This window comes from Anopheles ziemanni, chromosome 3 (assembly GCF_943734765.1).
Source record: "Anopheles ziemanni chromosome 3, idAnoZiCoDA_A2_x.2, whole genome shotgun sequence".
Lineage (NCBI taxonomy): Eukaryota > Metazoa > Arthropoda > Insecta > Diptera > Culicidae > Anopheles > Anopheles ziemanni.
Window position 1 is genome coordinate 95,886,520 of NC_080706.1, and position 8,837 is coordinate 95,895,356.

An 8,837-nucleotide genomic window follows, 5' to 3' on the forward strand; every position below is an offset into this window, starting at 1 on the left:
GTCCTGCGAGTAAACAAAAAACAAAACGACCACCCACCCCGGGAATGCATCCGAACAATGGAGGAGATTGGAAGAGCAGGGAAGTTTTTTAGCACACTTTTGAAACACCTTTTTTGTAACGGATATTTTACAAATCGATGACACATAGAGGCGCCTTTGATTTATTGTGAAATTTTATTCCTTTATTAAGAATGGACATGATATGAAAGGAAAGCATGAACAACTATCCACAGAAAAGAATAACGTGACAAATTAACGTATATTTTTACACCACCCTTCTGTTCTTCTCTTGAATTGCATTGATTCATCTCGACTCAACATCATATCAAAGGAAGTTGCAGAAATTTTCCCAACAAAACTTTTGGTGTGGGATTTCCTAAACGTAGTTTACGTTCCAACTCACCTGAGTAGGACACGGTTGCCGACATCAACTGGTTTCCTTTACTTTCCTGATCTTTACTCCGCTCGATATAGGCTACGTGAAGTGTTATATCGACTTAAATGAAATGGAATTTACAACAATAAAAACAAAATTTACAAAAAGTAAAAAACCCGGTACTCGGGGCTGTTTCAAATTACCCGAGTTGGCAAGGAGAAAGGTATTTATACGTCAAAGAGTCCCCCTCGCTCAACTAGCAGTCGTGGCCGAGTGGTTAAGGCGTCTGACTCGAAATCAGATTCCCTCTGGGAGCGTAGGTTCGAATCCTACCGGCTGCGAAAGTTGAAACTTTTTTTACTTTTTGTAAATGTTTTTATTGATTACTTACATGAACAGATCGAGAAATTTAAGGTTCAGATGCACACCGATCGTTTCGATCACCATCAGCACGGTCCGGCACGAAGATCATTCGGGTAGTTAGTATGGAAGATGGGTTTTGGTGTACACGGGGGAATGCAGCTCACTTTTGCTACTCAAAACCAACGAAACACAACTGCATTTGCTAACGTTTTGCAAATTCTACCTTGAAAATACACTAGAACAACTAAAACCACTAATTACATTGCGTTTCGATTAGATGTTAAACCGTTGATTTGAAAAAAAACCGTTGTTGCTATTGAACAAGGTGGCTGCAAAAGATGTGCCACCGACCGAGGTGTAGACAGATGGCGTTGAAAACACGGTTGCTAGAGACAAAGCTGTAAAATTGATAGAAACCTTGGTTAAGAGGTAAAGCTGCAGAAATTCGAATCTGATAGAATCCGTTACATCCTGACCAAATTTGCGATTTTTCATATCATTTGACAAAGCTACAATTAGACAATCAACTGTTGAATTGACTCAAAGGCTATTTCGATTCACAAAATGGTCCTAAGGACCATCTGGATCGCTATCACTATTTGCTCCCAGAGGTCTGCCATAAAAATTGGTTCAAAGAATAGAAAATTATTAACAAATACGCTGTTTTATTATTCGTCAGCCTTTTCTTTTGATCGAAACAAAAACACCTTAAAATTGACTCCTTTTCTGATTCATTCTTACAGAATCAAACCAGAATTACTGGTACCGTGAGCCCTGGTACAACCGTAGGCAAGGGGAGATCGACTTCAGCCTGACCCAAGTGCTGACCGGTCATGGTTTTATCCGGGAGTATCTCCACTTGAAGGAGCTTCGACCGACCCCGTGGTGCCACTCCTGCTATCGGCGACGAGGCACTACGAAGCATGCGTTGTTCCAATGCCGAATGTTTCACGCCACACGCCACCGTTATCTGAGGGATAACCGAGGACTAGTGCTCGCACCGGAGGACGTGGTGCCAGCGATGTTGCGGGACAGCGAGACATGGGCCGGCATCAAGATCGCGGCAGGGGAGATCACCAGGGAGCTTGGTCGCTCATGGAAACGCGAGCAGGAAATCGCTGCGCGTGAAGAAGCTGCAGAGAGGGCAGTAGGCCGCAGATCCAGAGCGGGGTAGGTTGCAGGCTGTAAAAAGTCGCTGGAGCGCATATTACGGGGCATGAGCATAACACCATGTACCCAATAGTCTGTCGTTAAACAAATATGCTGGGTGAAGGCTATAATCACCAGAGTGCAGGCACAGTCAGGTCGAACTGACTTTGGGCAATCCCCTTCGTCCTGTAGTAATGCCATCCGGTTAGATCCAGGCGAGGAATCAGGGGCCAATAGACGTGGGGGGTTTTGGCCGGTAAAAATCCGGCACTAACCGTGGACCCTTGACAGGCGGGGACCGGTTGTCTATCGAAGATTTCCTCCTCATCAAAAAAAAAAAAAAAAAAAAAATTGCTGGTACCGTACCGAATATATTACAATAAAAGTAAGTATATGCTAAAAATATATGGGAAAATGCTCGCATTGCAAGGACGAGTGGCATGAAGAAGTCTGCTGATCCTGCAAAACAGTATACTGTGCTGGCAGAAGACCCCATTGCGGACGAACCCCGTCCGGATGCACCGACCCAGGTGGCCAAAAGCTCGAGCAGAGGTCCGAGAGTTCCATATAAAAAGGTACACATGGTGGTCATTAGGGCTAAAAATCGTCCCGGTGTGCGCTAAAGATCTGCCAATGTTAGTCTCAGCTTCAATACGGTGCTGGGAGGCCCCCCACGATAACCTGATGGTTGTCGCGAAAAACAATAGACAAATTTCAACGACTTTTCATGCAAAACCGGAAACGCTAGCAACTTTCTGTTGAAAGCCAAACAAAGATTAGCATTTATTTTATATTTAGAACAAGTTTTACAACTGTATCATTTAAGTTGAATCCGTGGCTAAAACATAAACCAACTATGTTTAATTATATGTTAATGCATCCAGCATTACCACGGACCACGTGACCAAAGCTTGCTTTTAAAGCTTGTTACACCCTAGTGGCAAAATCAGCATGCTTTCTCGTTCTGTCCAATTGACAATTGATACCGACAGAACGAGAAAGCATGCTGATTTTGCCGCCGGGGCAGTATATTTAAAATTTTTTGGGATCCCTTAACTCCCATAGAACGCCATATCGTAGGATTTGCACAAAGTCGCTGTTCTTCCTGTCAAGATCTCCGGTGTATGGAGAAGTGTATAAATGTGCAGTGCCTGCCGGAATTGTTCAACTTTATCAGAAAACATCATAAAAAGTACAATCCAGTGGATTGGTCATACCTGGCCACAGTAAATCATGCGCAACGAGCATCGTAGGAGTTGAACGGGTTAAATATAATTGATATACCTCACACTGCTAACCTTCCTTATGCATTTAAACTCCAACCAATCGAAATTTACAACACTTAAAGGTAGGACCTATTCCAACATCCAACAGTCCAAACGGAGTAGCATTTGGTCATAGAATGCCTCACAACAACTGAAAAACATCCTCACACGACTGGTTTTGTCGGTTGGCTATGGCTAAAATTTTGGAATATTTTTTTAAAGTATTGAAAAGATGTAACTTTACAATAAAATTAACTATTTTTCTTATCACCGAAGAAAAATTGTCTATTTTTTTTTAGTGCAAACGTTAAAAGCTTGCATCCAAAATGGATGCAATTGTTCATCAAATTGCTGGCACCAACTGAAATACTTTCGAGATAACTACAGCAAAAAAAGAGCAAGTAATCGATTCAAAGTTAGATAAAAGTGTTATCAGCATTCAATCTATATTTAAGCGATTAGAATTCAAGCCTTGAGACTCATAAAATTTGGGCCGACACGGTGTACAGTTGTATCGTGAACATAAAAGTAAAGTTTCTGAAAATTACAAAATTATAAGAATCCGCATGGCAAATACTGAAGTAAAATCTTCAACATCAGCTTAAACATCTTCAGGCGTAACCGTTTTACGTGTGCGCGTTTGCGGTACACGTTGCTGGTGGCCGCAAAAAGGGGAACTATACAACTTGTGGAATTTGGATGCGCATTTGTACATTTTCCACTCGTGATTGTGAATGTAATCCTGCGAAAATTTCCTGTGAAAAGTTGTTGAAAGGAATTCCATAGTATTTTCAAAGTGTTCTTACCATGTGACACAGAAGGCAAAACGAAAAGAGTGACGAAATTCGTGTTCGACTGAACTTAGTGGAGTGCGTGAAACCACACCCAATGTGCCAATATTTAGTGATAACAAGATAAAACTGCAGATAGATAAGCTTCTGATCCAACCCAGGACCAATGCATAACAGATAACACTGCAGCTGGATTAGCTACTGAATCCTGAGCCAGACGTATGTAAAGCCAGGTTGGGTACCTTGAACAGATCCGTAGCAAGGCGTTTTGGGCAGTCGACGTGTGGACCTTGAAGGAACCCAACGCTTCATTTTTAGCAAAAGAATCACCAGATCACACCGTTTCTGCGCGAGAAACAGTATTTACAACAAGGAAACGGAGTGTGCCTTGGTACGAACCATCCTCATCCAGATTCTTTTCCATTCGAGTTGGCTCGGTGAGCTGTTCTTCAGTGAACTCAAAAGTAAAATACCCTAATAATACAAAATTATACGAATCCGCACGGAAAAGACTAAAGTAAAATAGAAGTTAAATGCGCTATTGTACAGATTCCATTCGTTTTTGGTTGGTTTGAACTGATTTGGTCTTATTTGCTGCAAAAAGTGTTTTTAAGTGTTTCCTTACCGTTTTCAAAGTGTTCTTACTGCGATCGTGACGAAAGGAGAATAAACGAAAAGTATGACGAACTCCAAGTTCGACCACACCCCATAGTGTACGTGACTTTGAAAGCCACTCCCTAAGGTAGTCCGCAAGTGATATCGAGAAAATCCTTATGCGCATGTAGAAATCGAAATCAACCGGAAACTGTTATCTTTGAACCATTGGCAACAAAGTGTTATAGCAATAATTAGACTGGGGATTCGGTGGATCCGGCAAAGAAGAGATAAGAAGTGCTTGCAAAGAAAGCATCGATTGTATCAGCGAGCTAAATTCTGGAGGTCATTTTCTGGTAAGCGTAAAGCGACGGCTAGACACAGCGGGAATCGCACGAATATTCCCGCCTTCCAGCGGGAATCCCGCTGGACGACGGGAAACTCCATATGAAAAAAACGGATTTCGTTCCCGCTATGCTTAGAAAATGCGAAACTACGACCTGGCGGGAACGGTCGCATTTGCTTAATTAAAACGTTTCATGAAAAGTTTCATTCGCTTGCTACAACAACGTCGGTATGGGCAATGTATGATGCGGCCGATGTTGTTGGAAAGAAACCAAAATGCGTGTAGTCTTCTACGCAAAATTTGGAGGAGGAACTCAACAACACCATTCATAAACTTTATATTTGATAATGATTCACAATTCCACTTTTACCTGCCGCCAATTTAGATCACTTAAACAAACTAAAACGTAAACAAAGCTTCACTTTGACAGATCGGACGAATAAGCTCGTTCCCGCTGGATATTTTGTCGAAACCGGACTACTTTTTCCCGTTCCCGCCACCGGGAATTCCAGGCATGTTTAAACAGCGGTTAACGAAGCACGGCGCAATCTCAGAGCACAACGGTGCTTCTTAGCTTATATGATTTGTAACGTACTGTTGGCTATATTTCAGAATCTGATGTAATTTGTCCATGAATCAACGATCCATCCATCAACGAAAGCAGCAACGTTGAGTGCAGATAGTTCTAAAGAAAAAGATAGTGGGACACACCACTTTCCCACAACATACTCAGGATCGATCAGGAAGATCGAGAGCATCGTAAATTGTTTAAATTTCAACGTAAGTAAAGCAAATGCAAACTCAGTATGATCTTTGCAGATACTTTTCAGGAAGAATTATTCTAGTCAAATAATGTAATTTGAAAACATGGGATAGTTAAAATATTGAGGCCTATTAGAGCAACGAAAGTTGGAGACAGGAAAACTCGCTCTAGTTTGTCCTTTCGCTGATCGGTTTTAATTGATTGAGATACCAAATATATTCTAAGAGGCTTGAGAACGGGTTGTCTCTTGTGCCTCATTTGAATTTAATCATCGTGCCAATTAGAACTTCGGCTTCATAACCCCTATGGGATCCGGAGATTCACGATCTTCTTTGCTTGGGTAGGTTGTAGATGGCGCAGAAGAATTGTGTCGCCGTCAGACGAATCCGAAACGACTCCAGCGCTACCTTTCCCTTATTTATATTGCTTTTATTTGCACAACTTTCTCCGACCTCAAAAATAGTACAATTAAACTTGTTACGACCGCGGATAATCCATCCAACGGATGCACGAGAGTTTAATACACTTGAGCTTTACGTTTACGATGTCCAAGTCGGGTAAATTTGGTAGTTTTGAACAACTGACGGTTGAATTCGTGTCAGCATGACCGTTCGCACTCTCATCACTAACGTTTGAATGTTAGTGGCGAAATGACAATAACTTGGCCGGCGTTTGTGCACCTGTTTCCCGGGTCGGGTTTGTCGGTCGCTTTATGGTGCCTCATCTTTTCTTTTCCCTCCATATGCTGGATGGTTCGATTCGGCGGAGATGATGTGCGTTTTGCACCTCCCGTAGGCTTTGGCTCCTTTAGCCTCTTTGGTCCGTTTAGTCCCTTGCTGTCAGTTCCTTTAGGTTTGCTTCACCAAGCGCCAGTCTTCGGATTCCGATGATTCCGTTGTCGCTACGGCTCCTATCGAACTCAAACAATAATCTTTTTTGAAGCTTGCCCAAAAAAGAATTTCGTTATACGAAACGTGCTACTTAAATTTTTAATTTGACTCGTGACATGAACGTTCATCTTTTAAATTTGAACGGAACAAATATGATTGAGGGAGTGTACAAATTTGATATGGAAATCGAAAACATCTTAACACGAAATGAAGACATACTGGATATTGAGGCAAAGCTGAGTATTGTAATTTACCATTTGTTGTGTAGGCCAATTGTGTTTCATTCTTTGTTGTAGTTTGTTTTTTAACATAATTAAATTATTCAAATGTGTAAGGGTTTGATAGCTGTAAAAAGTATTTGTTTTGAAGTCATTTGAAAAAGGCTATTTTATTTAATGTAAAAGCTTATATTATTCTACATGCTATCCAGTATGAGTCGTAAAATATGATAGTAGACGCTAATCTAAAATTCTCAAACATCTCTTTACAGGATAGAAATACAATAAGCTACAGGTTTCAAAAACTATAGAGATGACAAGTTTCGAAAGAAATAACCGTTACAAGGAAGATATTGAATCAGTCTCGGGAGAAAACGCATCCTTATCAGAAACAAGCATACTTGACGCTTATTTTGAAACGAAAGCAGCATCGGATCTCGGAAATTTTAATCAAGCAAATCAACGAGACGGGATCAAACCAAATCAAGTAGTGCATCCATTCCAGCAAAACCCTATCAATCAAGCTTCGCCAACGAATGATGCATCAACAGGCTCCAATGATGGTGCTTCTGCAAACCAAAACAATGATGGATCGAGACGCGCTCTTGTTGGTGCCGACTATCACATAAAGCTGTCCATACGAATACTGTGTCGAGTTGCTATGCTGATTCGAAAAGATGAGCAGTTAAACTTCACAATAACCAACGAAGATAAAGAAAAAGGTGGACTGTTTGACGACATCATATTTAAAACCGGTCATGAAGAGCTTTTCATCCAAGCTAAGTACAAGGAAAAGAAGAACTATGCCATCACATGGGACGACCTTACATCGACGGATAAAAAAGCGCCGTTTTCGATTAGTAAGTACTTGAACTCTTTTTTAAATAACGAGTGGGATAACGAAAAAAAGCCACCCGTATTCGTACTTTGCACAAACATTGGCCTACACGAAGATGTCAAAAAGTTTGTTAAAAAATACGATTTTAACACAAATGAAAATATCGTTAATTCCATTCTAAAGTCCATCACTGATGATGCCTATTCCATTGATTTGAACATCTTGAAAGACGACAGTCATAACAAATTATTGGACTACTTAAAAGAACACTCAGAATCAGGAACTCTCGCAAAGTTGATAGCACAGCATATTTTCCAGGAAAAAACTGTTGATTTTCGTAATGATTCGGTTCTAAAAAAATACCGGTCTATCATAGAAAATGAGATTGCCGCAGAGAAAACTAAAAAACACGAATGTTATGAAGTAAATAAAGAATTTTTCAAAGAGAATATATTTTTTGAAAACGAGTACAAACTTCAACAAAAAACACAACTCGTTTGGGTTGATATAAAAAAGAAAGGCATCCTTGTACAATCAAAACCCACAGAATTAAAGGATCAGAACAATCAAAACCAATTAGCTGAATTTGCCAAACAGTTAGCCCAACATATTTTTTGGAGGAAAGTTATTAATTTAAAGACTCCTCTATTCGAAAAAAATCTAGATATCATAAAAAAGTTCGTTGACAAAGACTTTGAAATCGATGATCAAAAAGAAGTAGAAGTAGTTCCCGTTGTCGATGAGAAAATTTTCAACCAAGCTGGCTTTACGCGTTTTAAAAAGTTGTTTGATAGAGAGTATGACAAGCTGCTTAAACCAGAGCCTGCAGACATTTGGAAAGATATTGAAAACAAAGGCATACGTCTAAAGAAGAAAAAACAATCTGTTAAAAACGGAAAAAACAAAGACGTTCAAATTGAAAAAAAACAAGTAGGAGAGGATCCAATCGAATTATCAAAACAAGAAGACAAATCAAAGAAGAAACAAATAGAAAGGGGTCAAATCGCGAAGTTTTTCGAATCATTTATGATAGTTTGCAATACAAAACACGAGGAAGACCAACTCGTTGCCAGCATTCTCGAAGACGAACTGTTGCCCAAAAACATAAGAGAGCAATCCTCTGCCGCGCTAACTTTTAACAAAGTCGGTATGTGGATTTTGAATAGGATGAAAGACAAAAATAGGACACCTATTCAAAAACCGGATGTAGATGAGCTGTTTAAGAATGTTGAGTCATTGTTAGT

At 40.3% G+C, this 8,837-nt stretch overlaps 1 non-coding gene across 1 annotated transcript; it reads left to right on the forward strand.

Annotated features, from left to right (window-relative positions):
* Positions 1–635: 635 nt before the first annotated feature.
* On the forward strand, positions 636–717 carry Trnas-cga (transfer RNA serine (anticodon CGA)). Its single transcript has one exon. It is a non-coding gene; the product is annotated as a tRNA-Ser (tRNA).
* Positions 718–8,837: the final 8,120 nt, after the last annotated feature.